The sequence below is a fragment of the Cervus canadensis genome, chromosome 29 (assembly GCF_019320065.1).
Source record: "Cervus canadensis isolate Bull #8, Minnesota chromosome 29, ASM1932006v1, whole genome shotgun sequence".
NCBI lineage: Eukaryota > Metazoa > Chordata > Mammalia > Artiodactyla > Cervidae > Cervus > Cervus canadensis.
The window spans coordinates 39,876,876-39,904,000 of record NC_057414.1 but is presented as its reverse complement, the minus strand read 5'-3'; the positions used below and the strand labels follow the sequence as shown (position 1 = coordinate 39,904,000).

At 59.9% G+C, this 27,125-nt stretch overlaps 2 protein-coding genes across 3 annotated transcripts in view; one reads left to right on the top strand and one right to left on the bottom strand.

The window, feature by feature from the left end:
- Window positions 1-27,125, top strand: part of MACROD1 (mono-ADP ribosylhydrolase 1) — a 152,816-nt gene that overhangs the window by 45,629 nt on the left and 80,062 nt on the right. The gene's annotated exons all lie outside the window — the stretch shown is intronic.
- FLRT1 (fibronectin leucine rich transmembrane protein 1) overlaps window positions 1-27,125 on the bottom strand; it is an 85,096-nt gene that overhangs the window by 11,870 nt on the left and 46,101 nt on the right. Inside the window, exon 2 of the mRNA XM_043452608.1 lies at window positions 7,773-8,680. The gene's annotated coding sequence lies outside the window, so the exon portion shown is untranslated. The remainder of the gene's footprint in view (window positions 1-7,772; window positions 8,681-27,125) is intronic.

The following is a 27,125-nucleotide window of genomic DNA, read 5'->3' as shown; positions in this document are numbered from 1 at the left end:
TCAGCCAGCCATCCATGTATCTGTCCATCCAGCCATTCAACATACCTTTACTGAGCACCTACTATGTGCCAACCCCTGTTCTAGCCACTTGAGATTCTATTCTAGTTGGAGAGTGGCTCACACTATAATAAAGCTCATCTAGAATTGTATGAATATTTAAGTCATTTAGTCTTCCCAGCAAATGTCGGGTCAGGGCCCTGGTTATTCCCATTTAACAGATGGAAACACTGAGGCCTGGAGATGTAAGTTAAGTAGGGCTACCTGAGGAGTGGTGAGGAAGGGCCTAGGGCAGGATCCTAACCACTTGGCTTGTGGCGCTCCACCAGTCTCTGTGGGCTGCAGGTCAGGATCTACGGTGACCAGTGTTTTAAGGTCCCCCACTGAATTTCAGGACTCAAGGGCAGAGACTGTGGGCTGTGTAGGCCTGGTGTGACTTGGCACCTGTGACCACCCAAGGACAGAGGGAGCCGGAGCCGGCCGAAGTGCTGAGAAAGGCTGGAATGCCTCTGCCCCACTCGCTGCTGCCCCCTCAACGCATGCCCTGTTTGCATTATAGAGGCTTTGCCTAGGCTGCCGGCAGCTCCCAGGCCTTCTGGAGGGAGCTCGGGCTTTGCCTGAGGCTAATGCACTAACTCCACTCAGGGCCTGCTAGCGGAATGAAGCTTTGTCCATGAAGTGGACCCAGGGCAAGGTGAGGGCCCGCCGAGGACACCCGGCTGGAAGCACGTGAGGGTGGGGGAGGGTGCCTGAGGTCTGCGCGTGGAGTCGGAAGGGGATGAGGTCCTGAGGGCGGAAGGGGGACTGGCGAGACTGACTGAGGCTCTGGGCCTCTTCCATGTCGCCCCACTGGCCTGAGGGGCTGAGGACATTTGCCTGCTCACTCTTGATGCTCCTGTGGAGGTTGCCCCTGGTCTGTGGGTCCTGACCACACTCACGCCCCTGCCCCAGACATTTGCAGGTGGTCTGTGCTCTCGGCCCTCGGTGAGTTTGGACAGGGCTAACCCAGGCCCTGCCTGACCCCTCACAGGCACGTGTTTGGACCCGCGCCCACCTGTCACATACACAAAAGTCCTTGGTCCCGCTTTACAGCTGAGCAGACAGGCTGAGGCCCAGAGAAGTGAGGGACCCATCCAAAGTCACGGCCAGCCCAGGTTTCCAGCTGCACCTCTGTCCCCTTCTCGGCATGGGGCCAGAGCCGTGAAGGTCATGGAGCCTGGAAGTTGTCTTAAGAGACAGGTCCAAGGCAGGTGCTGGGGACGGGAAGGCTCAGGCCCGCTCAAGGCCACCTTGCCTCAGTCTCAGCGGTCAGTCTGAACCCAGGTCCCCAGCATCTGGCCAGCGGCTGCGCACCCTCCCTGACCTGTCAGCTGCTGAGTTCTGGCACTCAGGAATGCTGGTGGCCCTGGCGCTCAGGGATTCCGGACCAGTGCCCTGAGCAGGGAGCAGACTTGTTAAGGCCAAAGCCAAGGCCAGACCGATTTCTCTGGCATGAACATCAGTTCCCCTGCCCACTCAGCTCATGGCCACAGCCCTCAGCCTCCAGAGGCCCCAGCATCATAATAGAGTCTAAATTGCACCTTTCAGAGATGTCTGATGGATAACCAAGAAGCATTTGGGAGGCAGGGACCCAAGGCCTTTCTGTTCCCCTGTCTTCAGGCCTCATCCATCTTGGCTGAATCTCCCCAGCCACCCCCTTCCCCCAAGGCCTCCCGATGCTGAGCCCTCTGGCTCCAGGAAGGCACGGTGAGACCTGGGGCGGGGAGGAAGATGCCTTGCCCGAGGAGCCCTTTAATCGCCCAGGTGCCACGAGGACTTTTTCTTCCCCTGTACTGTGTCTGACGGTTTATGTGGCCATCAAATTAAACCCGGGAGATCGCCCATCTTTTACGGGGGTCACTTGTCATCATTGCGAGAATCTCGCAGACTTCAGCGTGGTGTGAGTTACAACCTGCCAGCCCCATGACTGACAGCAGGATCCTTGGCGTGCAATGGAGGTGGGGGAGGGGAGCAGTGGGACGGCTCCGACTAGGGGTATCCAGACCTCCGCTAGCCCAGGGGTGACCTGGGGCTTCATTCTCAGCATCCTCCCATCAGTTGCCAGCGCCTGCCGTCCCGGACAGAGAAACCTCGGCTCGAGTGCTGCCTCTGCCACTTGCAGGCTGTGAGATCTTGAGCAAGTTACCTGCCCTCTATGAGCTTTAGCTTCCACATCTATAAATGGGGTCAGGTTCCTCTTACAGGGGGCTCGTTACTGAGCATTCAGTGAGGCAGTACTTGCAAAGTACCCCCTCGGACGTGCAGCCTGTGTGTCCCGATGCCTGAAGTTTAAAAGCTGCCAAGAGTGTGAGCAAACTCCGGGAGATGGTGAGAGACAGGGAAGCCTGGCATGCCGCAGTCCGTGGGGTGGCAGCTGTTGTTCAGACACCACCTAGCGACTGAACAACAACAATAATTCTCTGCCCCAGGCACACTGGTGTAGCCTCTGTGTCAACGGTCTGTCTCTTTCCTCTGCGATCCAGAGGCCCCTTCTTCAGTCCCCTGCCCCTGCCGTGCTCCAAGGTCGACTGGGAGCAGGTAGGCCAAGCTGCTTCCTGACACAGGCTTCCTGTCCGCTGCCGTGAGGCTGGGTCTCCCAGACTCACACTGTGCAGCCTCAGCCCTGCCTCCCCACCCCGCAAGCTGGAGCGGAAGCGCTGACCCCAAGCCTGCTCTCTCCCCCTTGTGCTGCCTCTGGGCCTTTGCACGTGCTGCTCCTGCTTCTTAAACACCAGCACACCTCCCCCACTCAGGCCTCGCCAGGTCAGCTGCCACTCACCCCCGTGCCCAGGCCTCGGCTTGGACACCCGCTCCGTGAAGCCTCCCCTGAGTTGTGTCTGGCCCTGCCTCCCACACCCACTTGACTGGTGGTGCAGAGTAACATCTCTAAACTCCTGCCACGTGGATGGAGGCGCCTCCCAGGTGGAGACCCCTGGCTCTTGGTGCTCTGCCCTGTTGTCTTTCCCAAACCTCATGAAACAGGGGCTGCCAGAGGCCCAGGGCCCTCTAGGGGGTCTTCCTGGGGACACAGCGTGAAGGCAGCGTGTGGGCAGGGGAGCTGCGGGCCCCCAGGCCCGGTACAGGCCCTGGCATGCTGGATGGGAGATGGCACCCGGGCTTCTGACAGGGGGCACAGTTAGACATGAGCACATTCGGGTGCTGAGCAGCGGTGGGGTTCATTTCTGGAGGGAGCTGGGGGTCCCAGGCGGGAGCGGTAACTCTGGATAGGAATCCCCCTGCCTCCCAGCCTGGCCTTCTTTCCTATTCACCAGTGAAGGCAGTCCACGTGGGCACATCCTGAGGCTGGGTCTGCCACAGTGCCAGGCTCAGTCTCCCTCCCTACTTCAGGAACCAGAGAGTTCCAGGTGGCCCTGACCCCAAGAAGGAGGTGTGTGGACAAGAGACCTGGAGGGGACACCAGGGCCAGGTTGCAATCTCAATCTGACCTTGGACCTCAGCTGTGTGATCTGCAGCAATGCTCTATGGGCCTCGGGTTGCTGAGAACCCCGCCCTCTAGGAAGATGACAAGGGAGGGCTTGTGTGGAGGGCCCGGCACAGGCCTGGAGGGTTTGGAAAGAAGAGCCACCCCATCCTGGCCCTGGGAGGTACCCCACAGTCCTCCTATGACTACTTAGGGTGGTTGCCTCCGATCTTGGCTGAGCTTCAGAGAGATGGAGGGCAGACCCTGGGGTGGGAGGCAAGGGGGCCACAGCTCAGACAGAAGGAAGCCCCTCGCCTTCCCCCTTCACGTGCCTCCTCCCAGCCCCTCCCTTCAGCAAGAATAATTCACCATGTTTTCCCTAAACCTTGCCAGGCCCTCGGGTCCTTACTGGCAGAGCAGGGCCCGAGGCAGGGGGAGGTGGGCAGGGCAGACTAGGGGTGTAAGCAGTTTCTCTGCTCCAGAAGGACCCCTGCCCTGCAGGAAGCAGTGACCTCCCCACCGGGGAGGCTCCCTACCAGAGCAGCGTCACCCCCATACCTGTGATGTGTCCTCAGCAAACCTTAGTATAAATTAACGAGGGATCCTGCATTTTTCTCCCCACCCCCCCCGGCCCCGGGCTCAGCTGCAAGCATCATGAAGGAAGGAGGGCCTAGAGGCAGGGGGGCCGCCCTCTCCCTGAGGAGGCCCTGCCTGGGCTCAGTCAGGACCCACAGGCCTTGGGTCTCAGGCCTTCATCTGTAAAATGGGACCATAAACTGCCCTGGGTTCTTGTGAGGATAAACTACTGAACCAGAGGGCCTACTGTGGATCGAGGACACGTGAACTGTGGGCAGAAGGGGAACTTGGGACTTTTCCAAGCCCACCCTTGTGCACAAAGAGCACCAGGGCCGCTCCTGCTCAGGCCGGTCTAGGCCCACCTGAGGCCCCTTCTTCAGGCAGGGGGCTGGAAGCCACGACCTCCAGGCCCTTCCGACCCTGCATGGCACAACTTTGCCCCTGACCTCGGCTAACGGTGCCAGCTGAGAACCTGTAATGCGTGGGGGGAAGGGGTGGGATTCTTTTAAAACCTAAAGTTAATTATTTTTCTAATTTCATGCTGCATGCATTATGCATCAGTTGTTATCACTGACGGTGATTACCGACAGGTATGCAAATCCACTCAAAATGTACCTCGAGTTCACCTCGCCGCGTGGGCCGACGGGGCGGTGCGGGGCGGCGCGGAGTCCTGAACTTCAGAGAATACAAACCGCTTTAAAAAACAAGACTTTCAAATTGTGTCTTAGGAGGTTAATTATATTGATAACAGTGTTCGATATTAAACTATTCAGGGCCAGGAGGGGGTGGGGGATGAAAGGAGACACGTGTAATTTTGTTTCTTTCTTTCTCTGCATTATTTAATAAGATGTTCCTGCACCTAATATTTCTGTCTGTCTGTGTGCATTTTTAGTAAAACCGCTTAGACTGAGGCATAATTCCTTGGGGAAGGAAAAAAGGAAAGGTCAGGGGATTTTTAGAAGGTAGGAAAGGGGCCTGAAGCCTGTCCTCCTGGGAGGTGAGGGGCAGCCCAGGGAACAGGGCAGGGGCCCTAGGTCTGCACTGCTGGGTTTCTCAGCAGCCACTGGGATCCTGGCAGCCAGGGGCCGGGAAAGGAGCTGGATGACCTGGGAAGACTGGGAAGGGTGATGTTTACTGATAATAAGGCAGAGGCTTGGGTGGGGATGGGGCCTCCCCTAGGAGGTGGGTGGGATCCCCCACATGTAGGCCCTGTTCTCAAGGAGATCCCTCCCCTGCCCACTCGTTTGTCACAAGTAGACCATCAACCCCTCCCACTATGGCGTAAATTCCTAAGTCAGGATACGTTCCATCTTGTCCATTGGCCTAGTGAGTATACAGCCTGGTGCTGGAGTGATCATAAACACCTGTTCAATGAATGAATGGGGATGCCAAAGGGAAGCCCCAGAATCTGAAATGCAGGATAGGGCAGTGGGAGAGATGGGAGAGGCTAGCCCGCTGTCAGCCCCCCAACCCTGGGAGGTAATAATGGACAGATGCTCTCACCCCAGCTTCCCAGGTGGAACGAGGGGTAAAGAACCCGCCTGCCAATGCAGGAGACATAAGAGACGCGGGCTCCATCCCTGGGACAGGAAGATTCCCTGGAGGAGGGCATGGCAACTCACTCCAGTATTCTTTCCTAGAGAATCCCATGGACAGAGGAGCCTGGTGGGCTGCAGTCTATAGGGTCACAAAGAGGTGGACACGACGGAAGTGACTTAGCACACCCTCACCACAGCCGCCCAGAGGGGCAAAGGGACTGATCCAGTTGTGCAGCAGGTGGTGGAAGAGCTGGACACAATCTCAGGGCCTCCTTTCCCAGGTGTCTTACCTGCCCCTTTCAGCCACCCAGTGCGGCCACCCTAGGCCGAAGAGGCAAGCCTAGGGAAAAATCCCTGGATGTGTCCTCCCGTCTCCTCTGACATGAGGTGGCCACCCTGGGCCTGTCCGGCTGCAGGTTTGCTTTCAGGTATAGAGGCTGGCCCCACTTTCTTAGAGATGGCCCCCGCCCAACGCCTACAGATATACACAAGGGTAGAACTCACCCTCAGGACTCTGGATTCGGGGAGGTAGAGAACCTTGGAAAAACTGAGTCCCAGAGAGGAGGAGGGGTGGCTCCAGGGCAGAGAGAACCCTCTAGCAAGCCTTCTCCCTTGCCTATAAACCTCTGGCTCGGACATGGAACTCTCAAGCCCGTTGTGTTCGCATGGAATGGATGATGGTGGACAGTGTCCAACTCAAGCAGGGCCTAATGGGGGCTGCCTTCCGCACTAGGGCTACCCCTCTAGCCCTCTGGGATCAGGCCCATGGGTAGCAGTAGCTGGCAAAGCCTTGCACAAACTACTCTTCCCTCCAGCTGGTCACAGCCCTGTGGAGCCCGTGGCCTCACTGCACAAAGGAGAGCACGCTCAGGGAGGGGAAGGGACATCCCCAAGGTCACACTGCTCCCAGCTCCAACCAACCTCTGTCTGGCCCCACAGCCCAGTAGGTTGGTCTTTGCTGTCCTGTCATGGGATGGAGCAAAGCTCAGCAGAGGCGGAGCCCAGCTCAGAGGAGATGGGGTGCAGGCCTGCTGCTGCCCGCCTCTGGCTTGGCCTAGGCCCCAGGAACTACCCCCTGGTCTCTCCTAGGGGATGGGAGGTGAATAGGGACCAGTGATGGGGCAGTGAGTCGTGATGGGGGACAGGAGGCCGGCTGGGCAGGGGCCGAGCTCAGGCTCCAGCGAGCTCACGACGCCTCGCGCCCTGCTGCCGGGCTGGCGTGCCTTTATAATAAATAACAGCAAATAGCCGATCTGCAGGGCATCTTTCACGCTGGTGGCTAATAACACGGCTATTAATGCCCCCGCAGACGGCGTGCGCACGGAGCGGCGCTGACGAATGTCCCCGGCCCCGGCGCGGTCATGAATCAGCCCCTCTCCTGGGGAAGAGTGCGGGGAAGTGTCATTTTCCATCTTGGTAATGAATTGGGGCTTCCCTGCCCTGCCCAGGGTGCTGCCGCTGAGAGAGGTTGCCTGGGATTTGTGTTTGGTGAGGCAAGAACCCACCCCCCGGGCCTCTGAGAAGCCAGAAGGAGTAGGCCCCGCCCCCTATGCTTCCCGGCCAAACTGGGGCCACCAGGGAGCAATGCTCACCATCTGCTGTGTGACCTTAGGGCACTTACTCCTGTCTCTGGGCCGCGTCAAGCCTCTCTCACCAACAAAAGGACTCAAACTAGAGGCCAGAGCAGAGGATGCCTAAGGGTCAGCAGGTGCAGGACCCTGGGTCAACCCCACCCTGGGTCCTCTTGGCCAGGGCAGGGCAAGGCCTGGATGGAGGGGACTTGGGGACCCTCTCCAGTTGGAGGGCAGTGGGTGCCATGGCCAGCGGCTAGGTCACCAAAACCCCTGCCTCTCCAAGGCCTCACGGCCACCCCCTCTGATCAGAACTCAGAAGGGCTCATAGCGAGGCCTCTCCCCAGGGGCAGGAGTTCACTCCAGGAAAGGTCACTGCCTTACACCCTGGACCCACCTGCCCTGGGGCAGAACCCAGCAGCACAGGGGCCACCAGCGAGCCAATGACCGCTGCCCCGGCAAGCAGGTGCCACGAGTTGCTTCAGCTGCACGTGTGGGGTGGGTGGGGTGGAGCTGCAGACCCCCGACCCAGCCCGAAGAGGACAGGCCCCGGCCATCTGGTGCCCTCTCCGGGCACAAGGAGCCCCTGGGCCTTCCTGGGCCCCCGGAGCCCATCTGCACCCGCCTTACCTCCTTTGCTGCAGCCTGGGAGCCCGCCGCCCTAGATGCTGCGTTTCCGTCAAGGTGGGCCTGGGCCACGCTTACATCCTAGCTCACCAGCCTTGGCACCCGGGGTGCGGATCACAGACCTGGGGTGTTGGGTGGCACTGGGGGGCGCCCGGGGCTCAGGGAGGAGCTTCGCTCTGCCGGGCTCCTCACATTCAGATGTGGCCGCGGGTCGGGAGCGGCGTCTCGTTACACCCCAGGCCGTGGACACTGCCGGCTTCTCCTCCTGGAGTGAGGGGCTCGAGTGAGGGGCCTGCGGGGGCGCCCCCCGCAGTCCCGGGGCTCCCGTGCGCGGCCTGAGGGTGTTCCGGGCCCCTGCTCCCCAGGCATGCCCTAGGGCCCGGCGCCCGTCCCAGGGAGGGTGGCCTCGCTGCCCCCTTTCAACTTTCGCCCTTTTGTCTGTTGGCCGCCACCTCTTCTGAAAGGCTTCTGCGTGGCTTTTACCCCTTTTTCTTAACCAAGTTTTTTTTTTTTAATCCCTTTAAGTCACTTGGCAGAATGGGCTATGGTGCAGAGAGCGTTCTTGCGTGACAGAGTTGAGAGGGAGCCACTCTCCAAAGGATCGGTGTTGCTGCCACTCAGGCTGTGTCTCCGGGGGGGAAGGAGGGGGTCCATTACCCCGCTGAGGAGTTCAGATGTTCACCGCGGGGCTGCAGCTGCTGATATGCGCCACTGAGCTGTCAGGCCTCACATGCCCCCTCTCTGGGAAGAGGTTTGGTGGGGGGCCGGGGGGCCACTCAGTCCTGCTTGGCCGCTCCTGTTTGTAGAAAGGTTTCCTTGCTTGGGAGGTGCGGGGACGGGTTATTCCTGCTTTCAGCCCCTTCTCAGATGTCCACCAGGGAGTCCTCCTCACCCACTCCCTGCCTCCTCACCTGCCAAAAGACAATGCATGTGATTAAGCCCAGGGAAATTGGGAAATGCACAGGGACAGGCCGCCGCTCCCCCCAGCCCTCCGGAGCCTGTTTTCTTGAACGCCACCTTCCCGTGATCTGTGATCCGGGAGAAGGCTGGGATTATTCTCTGCCATCTCCCTTCTCTTTTCAAACCCAGATAACAAACAGCTGGCCGCGCAGAGCACCCTTCCTGGCAGTTCCCTGGCTTTCCCTTTTCCTGGGGGGAGCGGGGGTGGGAGGACTAGGAAGAGAAAAAATGAGGTTCCGTGAGCTCCTGGCCATGCAGGGGCCGCCCGCCTGGCCCAGCGCTGGCTCCGCTTCCCCCAGCACCTGCTCCTCTCGCTAAATGTCATTCAGAGGATCCAACTGGGCCTTCAGGGCCTCGGCTTCCAGAACAAGCGCTGCCTTTCCCCGCTGTGGAAAGCGGGAGCGTCACGGAACCAGAAGAGCCGGCCTCCTGGCCTCCCTCTGAGGCCGGGCTCCGTGCTGCACACCCAGCTGCCCTCCGCGGCCGCCTTCCCCTTCCATGGAGAACTGGGGGCAGGGCCGGCTGCTCCCCCAGATCCCAAACGACCCCAAGCTGACCGGATCGCCTCTCATTAGCGTGGCGTGCTGAAGGCCCACGCTGCCCCGGTGTCCGTATTCCCCCTGCAGGAGCCCCTCTTTGGAAGAGGGCTTTTATTACACATCTGAGAGCGCTAGCTCTGATTTGAAATCGGATCCAGATGGGCTCGGCTGCATCTGGGCACTTGCCTTTGTAGGGCCGAAGGTGGCTGATTTGAGAAACGCGTGTTGTCTGGGGCTGTCGCAGATGAAAACCAGGATATTTGGGGTGCATGTCTAGAGCCCAGACTGGGGGGCACTCACCAGGCACCCCACCTGGCAGGGACTCCGTATGGAAGAGGGGCAGGTGCTGGCCAGGTGGAGGGCGGGCAGAGGCTGATGGGTGGACGGGAGAAGTGGAGAGGCCGTGGGACAAGCTTCCCCAAGAGCAAGGAGGGTTAGGAAACAGCGAGGTTTAAGAACCCACGGGACATCACCCCCGATGGCCAGGATCTGGTAAATACTCGCGGTGTGAGCAGGCAGGTGGGGGGCAGCCCTCTGGCAAGGGGTCGGGTGGGGGCTGGACAGGAGGGAAGGTGAGGACAAAGTCCCCACGTAAGGGGTGACTGCTGGGCTCCAGCCTGGCTCTTATTGCTATTACACCCGCGTGATTTCATCCAATTATAAATTGTAATTTCTCTATGAAAGCGAGAGATGGAAAGAGTCCAATGAGGTCATCCGCCTCCCTGGATGGGGTGAGGAAATTGTTTTCTACCTGGGGGGTGGGAGCAGAGGTGGCTGGGCCTCCGTATTTAGAGAGGGTGGTGACAGCGTCCTCTGGACCCAGAGCCTCCAGCCAGCCATGGCCGGCTGATCCCCCCACGACAGAGCTCTGCTCTCGAAATTACGAACCCAGGAAGGCAGCTATGTTCGGCCGGCTCAGACCCTTCCCAGAGCCCTTGGGATAAAGGCAACACTGCCATGGCAGCCTCCAAGGCCCTCCAAGGCCTGGCCCCCTGGCCTCCACCACGCCACCTCCCCTAACTCCCTGAGCTGGCCCCCGCCTCTCTTCATGCTGCTCCCCTTTCTGCAAGAGTCCGTCCACCATCACCCCTCACCTCCTCTCTGCCTACGGGGTTGAACAAACCATGATGGCAATGACATCATGTCTTGCAAGGAATTATCTTCCTGGTTCAAGGAAGAGACCACATCTGCTCATCGGCGGCTGATCTCCTAGCGCCTGAGTCAGTGCCTTGCACACAGTAGGTCCTTAATAAATGCACCCAGCCAACTGCTCACTTTCTCACTGAGAAAATCAAGAGCCCAAGCAAGGCTCTCAGCGGGCCTGTCCAGCCCCGTGCATTTGGGGTCCCTTCTCCCTGCCTCCCCTGTCCCTGTGTGTGGTCCTCCTGGGAGCCGAGCAGCAATGCCTGGCCCAGGCCCCACTGAGGATATGGGCTCCTTGAGTGCTTCCGGGTGATGGGTGCCTCTCGAGGGTCAGGGAGGGTGTGTGCAGAGGGCAGCCTGGACGCGGTGCTTGCACGGTGAGAGAGCTTTGTTTCCACGTGTGGTGCATGGTAACGGTGATTGCAGCCACCTGCATGCGCTGGGCCCAGGAATACATCCTAAACGAGGCCTCCTGGCGTACACCTCCCATCAGGCTGTGCAGTCCCCAGTGGGCACGCTGCTGATCGAGGAAACCTAGCACACGCAGTGCAAGCCAGGTCAGCGGGTGTACGTGGACTTCCATGCGGCCAGTCAAGCCGACCAAGGACACAGTGAATCTGCACGGTCTCGGGGCCTCAGTAAGCAGGAGCCCACCCCTTGGCCAACTGTGGGTACTTTGATCACACGACAGCCTCTGCTCACCCTCCTCGCCTCGGCCGTCTCTCCTTCCCATAGGTCTGGTCCTTGCATTCCGGTGCCAAAGAACCATTTTTTGGGTCAATACAATAAAAGCTTCATTGACAAGTACTTGAGATGCTTACACCATTTTAGTTTTTGTTATAAATAACAACATCATAACTGTAGTAAAAGAAATATGAAAGGGGGAAAGAAAGCCAAGTGCATGATCCCACATCTCTACAGCACTCTCTGCATCTTGGCCAGATCCATCTGCTTGTACCTATACGCCGTTTACAAGGGGACAATGTCCCTTATCCTTTTCCAGGTCATTTCTGCTTTACCGTCTCCCCTGAGCCTGGGGCCAACCCAGCACAGCTGGCGGGGCAGGGAGGACCATCCCCACTGTGCAGATGCAGTGACGCTGAGAAGGGGGGAACTTGTCTAAGTCTGTATGACTTGCATGACAGCCAGGAACTTGAACTTTGGTACAGTTCCCTTCTCCCTGCCCGACACTAAGTCTCGGTGCAACAGAAACACAATGAGGTGGGCCCTTAGGCCCACCCACCGAGAGACCTTGGGCTTCTCCTGAGTCCCTCTCATGCAATTATTCATCAGTTCATCTGTCTTTCCATCCATCTATTAACCATCTGTCTTTCCATCCTTCCATCCCTTATCCATCTTTCCATCTCTCCATCCATCCATCTGTACAGCTCTCTCCCACCCTCTGTTTCTCCACTCATCCATCTACCTGCCCATCTTTCCATCCGTCATCCATTTTTCCATCTCTCAGTTCAGTTCAGTTGCTCAGTCGTGTCCGACTCCTTGCGACCCCATGGACTACAGCACGCCAGGCTTCCCTGTCCATCACCAACTCCCGGAGCTTATTCAAACTCATGTCCATTGAGTCGGTGATGCCATACAACCATCTCACCCTCTATCGTCCCTTTCTCCTCCCGCCTTCAATCTTTCCCAGCATCAGGGTCTTTTCCAATGAGTCAGTTTTTTGCATCAGGTGGCCAAAGTATTGGAGTTTCAGCATCAGCATCAGTCCTTCCAATGACTATTCAGGACTGATTTCCTTTATGAAATTTCCTTTCCTTTGCATCTCTACATCCATCCATTCATCCATCCATCCATCCATCTGGCAAGCATGTATTGAGACCCACCACTGGGCAGGATGCATGGACCCGAAGAAGAGCCCCTGTCCCCTAGGAGCTCGCGGTCCCATGAGGGACGTCACTGGTTTGCAGTGGGTCACAGTGTGAGACACACAAGGGGTGCTGGCAGAGTCAAAGCCACTTCTTGCCCAACATGGGTGTGAAGGGCAAGTACCTGGGTCACAGAGGGCTTTCTGGGGAAGGTGACGCCATGCTGTGGTTCTGGGGTCCTCTAGACTCCCACGTCATGATAGTCACCTGGGTTCAATGGCAAGCTGGAGTGGGTTGGGTGTGGCCACAGTTCCCCCACCCACCTTTCAGGGTAGCTGCCGTACCTTTGGACCTCAGGCCTCCACCTGAAGTGGAAACGCTCTTCAACTTTACAAGCTCCCACCTGCTTTGAAGATCGGAACGCACTAATATTAATTCCTATATTAGCAATTAGTCCTCCTGCTTCTTTCCAACCTATGACTCTTTGGGATGGATTTTTATGTGTGTGTCATTAATCAGACGCCTGTATGTGCGGCTGGAAACCCAGGTGGGCTTTATGGCCGGTGACTTAGACAAGTGGCGTTCTAAATGAACAACATTCCAGCACCCGTCCCTGGGCAGAGCTGCCCCGTGGCAGAGAGGGCAGAGTTTAGATCTTTGTAAGCAGGTCAAAGCTGGCGTGAGCTAGCAGACCCAGAGTGTTCTTTCATTTCAGACTTCCAGGCTGAGGTCAACATCTGTATGCGACCTTCAGAGATGAAAAAGGCTCTTTGTGGCTCAAAGCTGGAGTTTGTTCCATGGCTGCCGACTTCCTCCCACAAAGACAGGCATCCATAGGGCCTGTCCCTTCTCCCCCACTGCAGAGTGGGTCACTCCCCGCTCCCGCCAGCATGGACCCGGGTGCTGCCACAGTCACGTTCCTTCTTTCTGGGGTCAGAGGGCTGGGGGCCAGGGCCACGGGAGAGCTCTTCCCTTAGGGAGTGCGTTCTGCTCCTGTAACAGAGTCAGCCCCGTACGAGTTAGGCCGGAAGGACCTTTCAGGCTGAGGGCACAGCATATGTGAAGGCTCAGAGGCAAGAGGGCTTGGTGCATTGGGAAGGCTGGTGTCCCGAAGCTCTGAGTTAGGAGGGCCGTGATCTAAGCGGAAGTGAGAGGTGGGATTCTTTGGGGGAATTTCGAATGCTCTGCTGAGGGGCCTGGCCTTCATTTTGAGGGCAGTGGGGAGCCAATGAGGGCCCCCAGGCGGGAAGGTGCATGACCAGACCTCCGTGGAGAATTGGAGGGCACCAGGGTGCATGGGAGCAGACCAGTGAGAGGCTAGGACAGCATCCTCAGGAGCAGGGGTGGGGAGCGGGGGTGTTGAGACGGAGGGGCTGACTCAGAGACCTCCCTGAAGACAGCCCTAGGGGCGAGTGGGTTCCCTCCTCCTCCTCCTCCTCTTCCTCCTCCTCCTCACTGGAGGGTGGCCGAGTGCTCCTGTGACCACCCAGAGCAGCACCATGGGCAGCTGGTCCCCGGGGGCTCCGAGCCTGGTTCTAGGCACCCAGGGAGGGCTCCAGAGGGGGAGGGAGCTGGCGGCTCCTCTACACGAGAGGCGCCCCCCACCCCCTTCTCACTCGCTCCAGCCCCCCGGGCTTGGCACGGCAGCATGGCACCCGCACAGCTAAGCGGGTGAGAAGGGGAGGATGTGAGAGAGGCTGCGTTCGGGCGTGAACCCTCCCAGCCTCCACTCTGCTAATTAAACCGTTTCCTGACAAAAAAAACCCAGACTTTCAGGGACAGGCGTGTGAGCAAGCGTGCGACCAGTCCGCGGCTGCAGGGGCCCACGCCACCTGGCCAGCAGGCCTGGACCCCGGCCAGCGCCCACCCTTGGAGACAGACCACTGGGAAGCCGGCCGGGCAGTGCCCGGAGCAGAGAAGCCAGCGGCTCCAGGCTCCAGGCTCCCAGGCCGGACTGTACCAGTTCAGGGTGCTGCCCCAGCAAGGCGGCCGAGCAGCGGGACCCTAGAGAGGCCACCGAGTGGGCACCGTCGTCCCTAGCCACGCCGAGCCAGGAGCACGGGTGGGCACCTGAAGAGGCCTCCTGTCCCTGGAGGGCTCTCGTGCCTTTGAAATCTCCTCCGAGCCAGCGGGCGGCAGGAGGCACTCCGGGCAGGGGCAAGCCAAGGGCAGCTGGTACTCAGCCGGGCTCATGCCCACTGCTCTCAGCCTCTGGGAGAGCCCCTCGAGGGGGCTGTGTGTGGCCCTGCTGTTAGGGGGTGGGGGAAGGATGGGGGTACTAGGCCCCCCAAGGCCTGCTCCCCTGCCTGCATACCGGGACACAGTCCCCGGCGTGCCCACGATGGGCCACCTGTGGCCTGTGCCCTCTGCCCACAGCTTCCCGGAAGGAGCTGCCTGCTGGCCAGGTCTACCCCGTAGGGCTTGTTGAAACCCAGCTTCCGCACGTGAAGGTCTGTGTCTAGCCCAGGGAGCTCAGCAAGGATGAGTCTGGCGCAGCAGCAAAGGCCAGGCCTTTCTCAGGAAACTGGCCTGCTTTGCGGGCAGAACAGTGCCTGTGTGTTTCTCCACAATGTCCCACTGCGAGCTTTTGGCTGGGCGGGGCCCTCCGGGATGCTGGCAGTGGGCACCCTGGGCAGAAGATCCGGTCCCCTCCAGGCTGCTGGCCTCTGCCTGCTCTTACCCGGGCCCCTGGCCACCCTGGCCACAAGATGGGTCCTGTCCAGTCAACATGCCATAGGTCTCTCGAGATGTTTTTTTGTGTGTTTTGATACTTATACTTATTTATTTTGGCTGTGCTGGGTCTTAGTTGTGGCATGTGGGATCCTTTTGTGTTGTTGGGGCATGCAAACTCTTAGTTGCAGCATGCGGAATCTAGCTTCCTGACCAGGGGTTGAACCCAGGGCCCTTACATTAGGGACATGGAGTCTCAGCCACTGGAGATTGGGGAAGTTCCTCAAGCAGATGTTTGAATCAAGACTTTGCTGGTATGTCTGGGAGGCTCGGGGGTTTCCCAGGTGGCGCTAGTGTTAAGAACTCACCTGCCAATGCAGGAGACATGAGTCGCGGGTTCAATCCCTGGGTTGGGAAGATCCCCTGGAGGAGGAAATGGCAGTCCACTCCAGCTTTCTTGCCTAGAGAATCCCATGGACAGAGGAGCCTGTTGGGCTACAGTCCACGGGGTCACAAATAGTTGGAAACGACTGAAGTGACTTAGCATGCACCTAGGCCATATGCCGGGAGGAGCTCAGGAGCTATGGGGGTCTCTCAGGGAGCAGGCCGAGGAGATTTCAGAACCCAGGCTCTGCTCACGGGGTCTGAGCTCCCCTCATCTGCAGCTCCTTCCCCTTACTGCAGCCTCAGATTCCTTCAGGAATCTGAACCCTGTGGGCACAGGCGCCCTGGGGACCATCAGCCGCCCTCCCCTCCTCCCCCCAGCTACTGCATTCAAAATGCCACTTCTCCCTAGACCTCCCCTACTGACCACACTTGGAGCTATGAGCTAGGGATTCCGACCACACACCTGCATTTACTCAGGTGCAGCTGGTGGAAGCTGCCTTTTCTTCCAGAAGTACCCACTTGCCTCTCGCCAGCTGTGCCAGGCCCCCTAGACCCCGGGGACAGGCGCCTTCAAGCCCGGCTCCCCCAGCCTGCTCTTCAGTTTCCCTCCACCAGCAGAAGCCTGTGCCAAGGGGTGTTCGGCCGCGTGTTGGAAATCTCCCACCCCCTCCCCTCCTTCCCGTAAACTCACTCTCCAGCCGGGAGCGATGCCGCGCGCCCAGGCCGGGCGGCCAGACTTTGTTAATATTTACAGCGAGTGGCTCAGGAAGTTATTAGCTTCCTTTTCTTGTTGTTAATTGAAAGAGGAGAAAATGGTTGTAACACTTCAAAAGGACTTAAAGCGCAGCCTGAGAGACTGGCTGAGTCTGGAGGAAGGGAAAAGAGAGTGTTTAAAATAAAGAAAGGAAGCCCACACCCCACGCGACGGGGGAGTGGCGCTCCTTCGCAGCTCTGCAGCCGCCTGGCTTTCCTCTGAGGTTTCCTCATGGCCGCTCATTGTATATTTTCCTTTTCATTTGGGAATCTGCCTTAAGGATAGAAGGAGGAAGAAAAAGGCTTCACGGTGCACTTTGTTAATAACGGAGCTCTTTGAAGCTGCGGCTAGCGAGGCCCCTGGTACCTTCACTCCTAGAGCACCAGGGCCGGCCTCGCCTGGAGGCTGCTTCCCTGTCCTGTGGCCCCCAAGCCCCGGCTCTCGCCTCCCAGGATACAGGCCCAGACAGGGGGCACTGGGCCAATTCCCGGGCCCCTGACCTGGGTGTGGGGTCTTGGGCCTCAGAATCCCCCCACCTGCCATGGACCCCAGGGACAGCCAAGGATGCCAGTGGTCATGGTGGGCAGGGGGACTTTCTGAATCCTGGCAGACAAGGAGCTGGGGGCCCAGCATTGCCAGGTCTCTGGCCTCTGTGGCCAGCCTCCCTCAGCCACATTTCCGAGAGATAAATGTTCCCTCCAGTGACACCTGAATAGTTAGCTTCTGGAGTCTGATCTATGATGTAAGTAACCAAACAACTCGGCCAGTTTCCCTGTGGCCAGACAGGGCAGACTGGGTGACTCAGAAGGTCTCTGCTCTGGGAGCTTGCCATTTGGTTCCGGCTGATGAGTGTCCCTTCCTCCAGGAAGCCTTCCCTGACTGTCCCTTGCCCCTAGCCTGCTTTAGCATGGCCTCTCGGGCTCCCCTGGCACCCTGCTGTCTATTAGACTGGCCTTCTCTGTGTCTGCAGACCAAAGTGACCAACTCTCCAGACATGGGGGGCCCCAGCTCATGGTTCTAGAGGGCTGCATTAAAGGAGGGACCTGCCTTGCAGGAGGTCCTCCCCACCTGCTCCTTCCCTGCTTCTGCCCTGGTTGGTCTAGATGGGGAACCTCGTTCAGTCTGGGCCCCGCCAGAGGCACGGCCACACCGCAGGGCAGGGGGCGCAGAGGAGAAGCTAGGACAGCGACAGAGGTTGGAGGGGGCGGTGGGACGGTTTGGGGAAGACAGCTGGTCCCTGGTCCTCTGAAACAGACAAGAAGGAAGACCACCATGCTCTGGGAAGCGCAAGAACTAGAAGGACAGGAGGGATTCAGTGAAGAAGCCTGTGATGGGCGGAGATACCCAAAGATGGACCAGACTTCCACTGCCAGGGGTGCCGAGGCCCAGGCTGGACGGCCACTTAATAGGCTGGGCCAGGGAGACCGCGTCAGGTGGGGGCCTAGCCAACCCAGGCTTCCTTCCACGAGCTGTGCTCTCGAAGCCATGCCGCTGTTCCTTCCGGCTGCTACCTCCCGAAAGCCCCGGCCCTGCACTCTCCACCCCGGATTCTGTAAATAACTGTCTTTAACCCCCGGCTGTGACCCCTTAAGGGCACGGACTGTGTCTGCAACGGTGACAGCCGCCATCACTAACCTGATGGACTTCTGACTACAGCCCAGCAAACAGAGCTAAGTGGATAATAATAATATAGTAACAACAGCAGGAGCAACCCCATATTAAGTCTGAGGCGGGCAGCATCCTTACGGCACCTCACTGGACCCACAGGCACTATTATTACCGTTTCAGTTTTCCACCTGAGGAAAGAGAGAGGTTCAGCAGCCTGCCCAAGGTCACATAGCAGGTCCACGGTGGGGCCCGGACACAAACCCGCTCTTGTCTCTGCTCTGCCCACAGCACACTTCCTGTGTGGCCAGGACTGGCGGGCGGCGCTCAGACGGGCAGGAGGCTGCAGGCCAGCACTCCCCAACCTGGTTCACGGGGCACCTCAGCCGTCAAAGGCTCTGAGAAGTCCCGTCTCAAAGATGCCGATTTAACCCTGTTCGCTCCAGCGGTCACCTGCTAACCGCGCAGGATTTGCACGTTCTTCGGAACACACTCTGGGCAGCACAGTCTGCTGTGTGCTGAGTGTCCGGTGTGTGCTTGGCGGTGGGGGGTGGGCCCAGCACGTCTCTGCCCTCAGCACCCCCAGCTCGGCGCCTTGCACACAGGAGGCACACGCATCAGCAAGTGAGGGCCGAATGAGAGAGGGGATGGATGTGTAGATGACCCGGGCTAGGGCCACGGGAAGCCACAGGTCCCGGTCAGACCCAGTCTCTGTTCTGAGCCTCCCTCATCTCCTCCTCCCCCAGCCCTGGACCCGATGTGGCCCCCACCTCCGGCCATGTCCAGCCTCATCCCTTCCCGTGGCAGCCAGGCGAGGCACCACCGTGCCTCCTGGGCAGGTCCGAGCCCTCTGCCCCCACCCAAGGGCCCCCGCCAGGCACGAGCATCTCTTCCCTTACCTTCCTGCTCTGTGGCTCTGGCCTTGACATTCCGATCACATCCCCTAGCCCTGCTTAGAATACTAATTTTCCCAAGATGAAACCATCCGTGTTTAATTTTTGTAAGAGCCAGGCAGGAAGAAAAGACAAGGAAAGGGAAGCATCAGTGGTGGAAGTTGGGGCCCTCCTGGAGGCTGTGTTCAGAGCTTCTCTGGACTGCTGGCTGTGAGAATGTGGGGTGCCACCCCCCACCCCCGTGGTTACACGGCCCCTGAGGAGGACCGGTGGGGGGTGGGTCAGCCCTGTGCAGTCCCACTGGTATCCTAGGACCACCATGTGTGTGTGTGTGCTAAGCCACTTCAGTCGTGCCTGACTCTCTGTGACCCCGTGGACTGTAGCCTGCCAGGCTCCTCTGTCCATGGGATTCTCCAGGCAAGAATAATGAAGTGGGTTGCCATTTCCTCCTCCAGGGAATCTTCCCGACCCAGGGATCAAACATGCGTCTCATATGTCTCCTGCACTGGCAGGCGGGTTCTTCACCACGAACGCTACCTGAGAAGTCCCAGGACCACCTTGCTGCCCCTAAAATAGCTCCAGCAGGGGGGTAGCCAGTTTTCCAGTGGGTGGGGGACAAGGCAGGGGCCAAGGCTGGCCTTCTGAACACACCAGGGCATGCTTCTGGCCTTGGCTTGGGAGGGTGGTTTTTGGGGACCTTCAAGAGGGAGCCCCCTTGGGCTTCCCTGGTGGTCCAGTGGTTGAGGATCTGCCTGCAATGCAAGGGACACGGGTTCAACCCCTGGGCCAGAAAGGTCCCAAGTGCCTTGGGGCAACTGAACCCATGCACCACAGCTCCTGAGCCGGCCCTCTGGAGCCCGCGAGGCGACACTGCTGAGCCCATGCGCCAGAGCTTGTGCTCTGCAACGAGAGAAGCCACCGTAGGGAGAAGCCCTCGCAGGGCATCTAGAGAGGAGCCCCTGCTCACCGCAGCTAGAGAAAGCCCGTGTGCAGCAAAGAAGACCCAGCACAACCAAATATGAAAAAGTGAATAAGCTCTAAAAAAAGAGGAAGCCCCCTTAATTAAGAGTGGGCAAGCAGGTTACACCTCTCCCCTTGTTTGCCAACTCTTTGTCCATTGTTTGCCAGTTAGGTTTCTGCCAAGCTCCTGCCGGAAAAGGAGCCTGGGATCTCTCCCTGATCAGCTGGGGGTCACACTGGGGAGAGAGTGAGGGCTGGCAGGCAGGGGCCACCTGGGAACGCCCATAGTGGGCACAGGGAAGAGGGACAAGGGAAGTGTTGCTGGACTGGAGGAACTTGGGTGAGTCCTTGACCTGCCAGGGCCTCAGCTGCCTCCTTGGGGCACTGGGATGTGACTGCAGGGCTAGGAGGGCACAGGAGATGCAAGATGCGGGTTCAATCCCTGGGTCGGGAACATCCCCTGGAGTAGGAATGGCAACCCACTCTAGCATTCTTGCCTGGAAAATCCCATCGATAGAGGAGCCTGGTGGGCTTACAGTCCATGGGCTTGCAAAGTAGTTAGACACGACTCAGCGACTGAGCACACACGGGAAGAAGAGGTGGTTAACAGCCTGGAGTCAGAGGTCGGAGTTGTGTAGCTTCAACAGCTGTGATTCTTGGGTCTCTGAGCATTTCCATATCTATGAGATGGAGTAATGAGGGAAGCACCCTCGTGGGGTGCTGGTGACGATCAAAGATGGTACCCTGTGGATGCCCTAAGGACCAGCCTGACACTCCAGGCACACAGAGAAGCCAGCGATTATTATTATCATAACCCCCGAGAGAGGTGCTCTCGGTAAAGCCCTTCCCTCGGTGTCCTGTGCTGACCAGGCTGCCCGCCTGGGAGACCCGCTACCTCCCACAGCCCCCGCCAAGTCAGAGCAGCAGCTTCCCCCTGTGTCTGACTCCCCTCGCGCCTGCCTGGCCCCAGGACATGAGCGTGACTCAGTGCCACCCCCCCCACATCCCAGTTTCACGCCCCCGAGTCCCCAGAGGGAAGAATGAGATTGTCATGGCAGGGAACATGACAGAACACGAAACATGATGAAATCAGCGATGTAAATTATGAAATCCAAATCATAGCCCCGCTCCTGCAGCAGAGTAAACTCCGGCAGAGGCTTTCCGGGCTGGGGACCCCCATGGTGGAGGCCTCCAGGCTCCCAGACCCCTTGCCGGGTGCTCTGAGTGGGTGGCTGCTGGTGGTTGCAGCTGCCCCGCCAGCCACTCACGCCCTCTCCCTGGAGACCACTGACTGGCCCTCCAGGACGCAGCAAGATACCACTCTGCCATTTCTGCTCCAGAGCGCCACCCCCCCCCCCACCACCACCGTGGATCAGATCCTGGCCAGGACCACCGCTGGGCTCGTCCCTTCCCCTGCCCTCTCCTGGTTCGCGTCCCCCCGCCCAGGTTTTTCCCGAGATCTCAGGCACGGGACCCCTGTCTCAGGCCCTGCTGCCCTGCGGTCCCACCTGAGACAAATCCCAAACCGCTCCCTGGAGAGACCCACTGCTGTCCCCTTGCCCCATGTTGGCCTTGCGACGCCTCTGCCCCAGAATGTGGGCCCGATCGGAGGTCAGGGACAAGCAGGGGCCGGGTCAGCGCCTTGGCTGCCTGCTCCCCTCTGCCCTCCCCCAGTGAGGCCCCTGCAGCCAGCACCCACCAGCCCCGCTTCTGCCCCCTCCCTGATGTGTGGGGCCGGGGGCCCTCCCTCCCCCACCCCCATCCCCGCCGTCACATTCACCTGTGAGTGCAGAGCTGGTACAAGGAGGGCGACTCCAGCCTAACATGTTTTTTTGGCCACCTCCCCTCTGCTGCGGGGGCTGCGTCGTAAATTATTATCGACCCGCAGCCGGCCCGGGCTGGAGAAGAGATGGGGAAATAAAGCACTGGGCTCGATAATGGTGCCCTGCTGCCTGAATTTACTTATTTGTGGCTTTCCTACCCACAAGGAAACGCAACGATAAATAACTGCTGACTATTAGGCTCCTGGTCGGGAAAAACACCCCTGGATCCATTTCTTGAGGACGGGCGAGGACTGGAGACCCGCACGCCCATCCCACCTGCCTGCCGGGTCTGATTTGATTTTCCCAGGCCCACTTGCCCGGGTAGAAGGCTTCTTCTCCAGCTTACAGATGAGGAAACTGAGGCTCAGAGACATGAGGTACCTTGGCCCAGGTCCAGGGTGACCCATAGATCCTATTTTTTTTCTTTCTTTCTTTATTCGGCTGTGCTGGGTCTAGTTGCACCATGTGGGGCCTAGTTCCCTGACCAGGAATTGAACGCCGGCCCCCTGCATTGGGAGTGCGGAGTCTTAGCCACTGGACCACCAGGGAAGACCCAGATCCTGTTTTGCCTGGGATTTTCCCCGTTTGGGCTTCCCTGGTAGCTCAGACAGTAAAGAATCTGCCTGCAATGCAGAAGACCCAGGTTCGATCCCTGAGTCAGGAAGATCCCTGGAGAAGGGAACGTCAACCCACTCCAGTATTCTTGCCTGGAGAATTCCATGGACAGAGGAGCCCGGCAGGCTACCATCTATGGGGTCGCAAAAAGTTGGACACAACTGAGCAATTTTTAGCACAAATCCTAGGCAGCCCGAGAGAGCTGGTCACCCTACGCTGGTCTCACAGCAGAGTCAAGGCTGGGACCCTGCTCTTTCCGACCCAGAGCTGTGGGTGCTTTTAACCTACATGAAAGGTCTTCAGCATCGCCTGCCTGCCTCCTGCGGGACTCGGCAAGGCTGTGCACGCCATCCCGCTGTAGCCTGCTCTGGGCCGGGAGGCATGGTCACCAGTGAGCTCCTTGAACCCTCATGATGACGCTCGCCACTGTTGCCAGCCAGAGAGCCTCCCCGTCCCGTGCGGTCTCCCCAACCCCATCACAGCCTTGTGAACACGCACTCCGGTACTCCCTGACCCCCTGCCAAGTGATCACACAACAGCCACTTCCACTTCCCCAGGGCCTCCCGTGAGCCACGCACGTTCAGAGTCTTCCCCTGTCTGCTGACTCGTTTCTTGCCCTTGATGATCCCGTGAGGAGGATGAGACAGCTGACACCCAGAGGGGGTGGGTGACTTGCCAAGGGCCACACAGCTGATAGGGGCCCCCTGGCTCTGAGTCTGTGTGGATGGAAAACCTGAAACCCAGAGAGGAGGACAAACTGGAAAGGCCGGTGCACCTGGGCGCCACAGGGACAAGGGCCGTGCCATCGGGGGCTGCCAGGCGGACGGGGTTGCCCTCACGGGCGTCCTGGTGCATGTGACACGGTGCCAGGATGCACCTTGGGGGTACCTGTGAAAGGGATGCTGTGGACAGGGTGGGCAGGCCGGGGCCTGGGGCCGGAACACAGGTCCTCACGGGGAGTGTGGAGCTAGGCCTCTGCCCGGGAGAGCACAGGGACTAGGGTGTCCCACGTGCTCGGCCACGGCTGCCAGGTGCAGGGGGGCGCCCCGCCTTCTACTGGGGCTCACCTTCACAGCGCTCCCTACAAGGAGCTCGATGGTGCCTCCCTTTCACAGGTGAGGAACCCGAGGCTCCCAGAGCCGCCTGTCCCAGGTCCCCCGGCTTCAGAGGGGGCAGAGCTGGGGCTGGACCCTGCCTCCCTGCCCCCAAGTCCCCGCTGCCCCTCCCCAGCCCTGCCTGGCAGCTGAGGCCCCTCTATCTCCTGGTTACGGCTCCCCAGGGTGCCCACCTGGTCTCCCCAGGGGGCACAGCGGCTTTAATCGACTCACCCGGAGGAGTCTCCAGGTGGCTCAACTTTTCTTCTGCAAGCACGGTCTGAGTAAGAGAGTCCCTAGGGCCCTGGGGTGGGGGCAGGAGACTCACAGGGGTCCAAGTGTCTATGGGAAGAGCCAGAGGAGGAGGCTGGGAGGGGCAGATGGTGACTGGGGAGCAGTACTAATGTGGGAACCCATGTGTCTAGCCACGCTGGACTGGGTGATCTCAGGCAGGGTCCTCCCTGGGTCTCCAAACAGCTGAGGAGCCCTGGACTCCCCTCCTGACACAGTCCAGGCCTCTCCAGCCTCTCTCTCACCCGAGAAGCTGGGGGATGCGGTGGCTAAGCCATCATCTGCCCTTGCCTGCCAGGGAAGTGGTGGGTGGACCCCGTGGTGCAGAGACGCTGGGCCAGGCAGCCGCCTCCAGCCGTCCACATCCAGGCTGTGGGGCGTGAAGCCAGCAGGACGCTGGCTTCAGCTGTGCCCATTCCTCTGACCGCTGTCACCTCGGGGTATCCATCAGAGCGCCTAGCAAGCAGCCTGGGACCTGGGTGCCAGTCTTCTAGCCCAGAGCTCCACCAGGGGTGGTGAGGGTGAGGGGTGCGCCCAGCTTGACCCGGCCCCTTCTAGTGCCCAGAGAACACAGCCTGTGTGGGCAGAGCCACACCCCCAGCCCCCTCCCTCGGCCTAGGTGCTCTTGATACCCAGGGCAAGGGGCTTGGGTTGTGGGGAGCCATTCTGACCTACAGCCCAGGGGTGGGGTGGAGCACAGGCGGAAGAGGAGGGAGGTCTGGGTGGGGAGCCCGTGAAGGGGTTCCCCTGCCTTGCCCGCCCCCAGGCACCCTCCCCGGGCAGCAGCGGAAGCAGGATGCCCGTGTGGCCTGCTCTCACAGCGGGCAGCAGCCAGCTTGTCTCCCTCCTTAGGTTCCGGGGTCCTTCCAGAAGGCCCCCGTTCCAGGCACCGACATGGGGCGGGGGCCTCAGGAGAGCAGGAGGACCGCTCGCCTGGGCTTCCTTCCGGGCCACGCAGGGGCGCTTCTGCCAGACCCACAAACCCCGGTCTCACTCGATGGGGAAACTTCATCCACGTCAGTGCGTTTGTGATCCACATTTGGGTGCGGGTGAAATACGGCCCCGCGGTGTTTGCTGGTGGGGATGTTAACTGTGTACCTCTGATGCCAGACGAAGGAGAATCTGGGGGTGTAGATGAGGGGGCAGCCGCCCGGGAGGTGGCTGCCGTGTGGGGAAAGGCCAGCAGAGCGAGGTGGCGCGAGGGCCCAGGAGTCGTGAAGGGCGGGGAGCCGGGCATCCTGTGCGTATCAGGGCCTAGTGTGTTCTGGGCTTGTTAGCCGGGAGATGCTGGGGGCCAGGGAAGGGATCCGTATGTGGAAAAGACTTCTCTGGTTTTCCTCTTGTACCGCTGCCCTGGAGGCGAGGGGACAGCATCGGCTCTGCTGGGTCAGGAAGGGCTGGAAGGCTCCCTCCTCCCACGGTTTCCAGGCCGGCTGCAGGTGCCACGGGGCAGGGAGGGAAGGAGCGCAAAGTCAGAGTCCCGCCGACCTTGACCTCGGCTGTGCCAGCCACCGCCTGGGGGTCCATCCATCGAGTCCCAGATCCCTCGGTGCTCACCTGTGCTGCGGGCATGGTGACCCCCGCTTCCCTCCTTCTCTCCCCGCTTTCTTCCCTGAACCTGAGCCTCCGTGTACAAGATGACGCCTGCAGCACAGCCCGAGTTAGCAGCAGGGAGAAGGCTGGCTAGGGGAGGTCCTGAGGGAAGCCTCCTGGGGAGGGGTGGTCTGTTTGCACATCATCCTGAGGGCAGCTGGGTGCCCGGGAAGGGCAGAGGCGGGAGGGGCAGGTTGACACTGAGAGTAGGGGGCTGGGGGAGGGGAGGTCCCGGGTGGCACAGGAGTGATCTGTCCTGCGAGCTGGGGGCAGTGCGCACAGGTGAAATTCCCCCGAGCCGGCACTTCGGCGGGTACGCCTTACACCTCCATAAACAACACACACACAACGAAGCAAAGCTTTTCTTGGCCCTGCACAGAGGGCCTCGGGCAGGGTGACCGAGCTCCCTGCCCCAGTCCTGGGGCTCCCATCGCGCCCCCAGGGTTAGCCCCCGGTGCTCCAGGGGGAGGGGGCAGAGCAAGCTGGCCTCCGGGGGTCTTCCCAGGTTGCTCCTATAGTGGCCACCCCTACTCCTCCCCCTTTGGGCGCACGGCCACCTGCTGTCTGCTGGACGAAGGTGCCATAGGGACAGGAAGGGGCACCAGGCCCACCCCTCTGACAGCGCAGGTTGGCAGTGGCCCCCAGAGGAGCCCATCTCTGTTGCCCCCAGGGCATCATCTACATGCTTCCTTATTCCCCCTACCTCCTCCAGGGGATACTATGACCCACCTCCACTGCACAGCTGAGCAAACTGAGACTCAGAGAAGCTAGGAAACCCACCTCCTGTCCAGGAAGGAGCTGCGATCTGAACAGGACCCTTCTGACGGCAGGGTCACCCACAGCTCCACTGGGTCCCTGGCCCAGGCCTTCAGGGCCCCCAGCTGGTGACTCAAAGCTTCTGCCGGCGACAGCCAAGCAGGGCCCTCCGCCAACCCCAGCAGCCAGTCCCTAGCAGGACCTCCAGGCCTGTCCGTGCACGACTGTCCCCTCTCCCCAGGGCAGGCAGACCCCACTGCCCTGCAGCCATATGGAGCATCAGACGAAGCTATCCCCGTGCTGGCCCAGGCTGAGGCCTGTGGTGGACCTGGCTGGAGGCAGGGGATGGACTTGGAAGATTTATGAGCCGGGTTAAAATTTAATTTGGGTGGAAGATCCCGGCCAGCCAAGCCGGCTGCCCCAGACAAATGGCCTCGTCCCCGCCAGCTCCCGCCCGCTTGCCTGGCGGTTGGGCCTGGCCCCCGTGCCAGCCTCCCCGCCCCCGCTCCTTCCCCGGAAGGCTGGCCGCTACCCGCAGAGAAATCATAGCACCGAATTCGATTTGGGGCAGGAGCACTGCGTGCTGAGCCTTGTTTGCACTTCAGCTCGAAATTGACCAGGACAGACAGGGCTTTGGATGGGAACTGCCTCCGCCAGGGCCTCCTTTGGGGCCGGGGCCCCGCCAAGCCCAGCAGCTGCCCCATCGGAGTATGTGGCCCTGGGCACCTCATTTGTCACTCCATGTTCCACCCAGCTGCCCTCTGTCCCCAAGCCCTGTCTTCTGCTCAACACCCCACTCCTCCCTGTGCCCTGACTGCCTGGGCTGGAACCCCAGGCTAGGCAATCTCGTACAAGCAGCTGAGCCTCCTGGGGTCTGTCTCCTTGTCTGCAAAACGGGACCTGTTGTTATTAGCTGATGTAACACTGTACCCACAGCCCTGCACGGAGCACCCGTCTGTCACAGGGCAGTGCCCAGGGTGCAAGTGGGGGATCTGCTGAGCCGAGGAGGGTCTTTGACTCTCCAGAAGTCTTGTGGTCTTGATCCCCACGGGGGCCAGGGCGTCACCTTTTTGGACCTGCAGGTGCTGACAGTGTAAGGAACAATGCTGGGGTCCTCGTGGCATGGGGTGTGGAGGCCAAGGCTGGGCTGTGGCAGCAGGCGCATGTGGGCCCCTGTGTACAGCTCCAGGCTGATCCCCATCGCCATTCTCACCCCATCACCGTGCGCTGAGACCCTCTTAGGTGCTTTCCTGAGTGGGTGCTGTCCACCCATCTTACAGATAAGGGAAGTGAGGCTCAGAAAGGTGAAGAAACTGCCGCCTGCAATTTCTCCGCTGCCTCCCAGCTCCTGTCCAAGATGGGGGACAAAGGGAAGCTGGGCTGGCTCAGGGAAGGGGGGCCAAGAGCATCCCCCTCCCTGGAACTCACACACACCCACACACACACA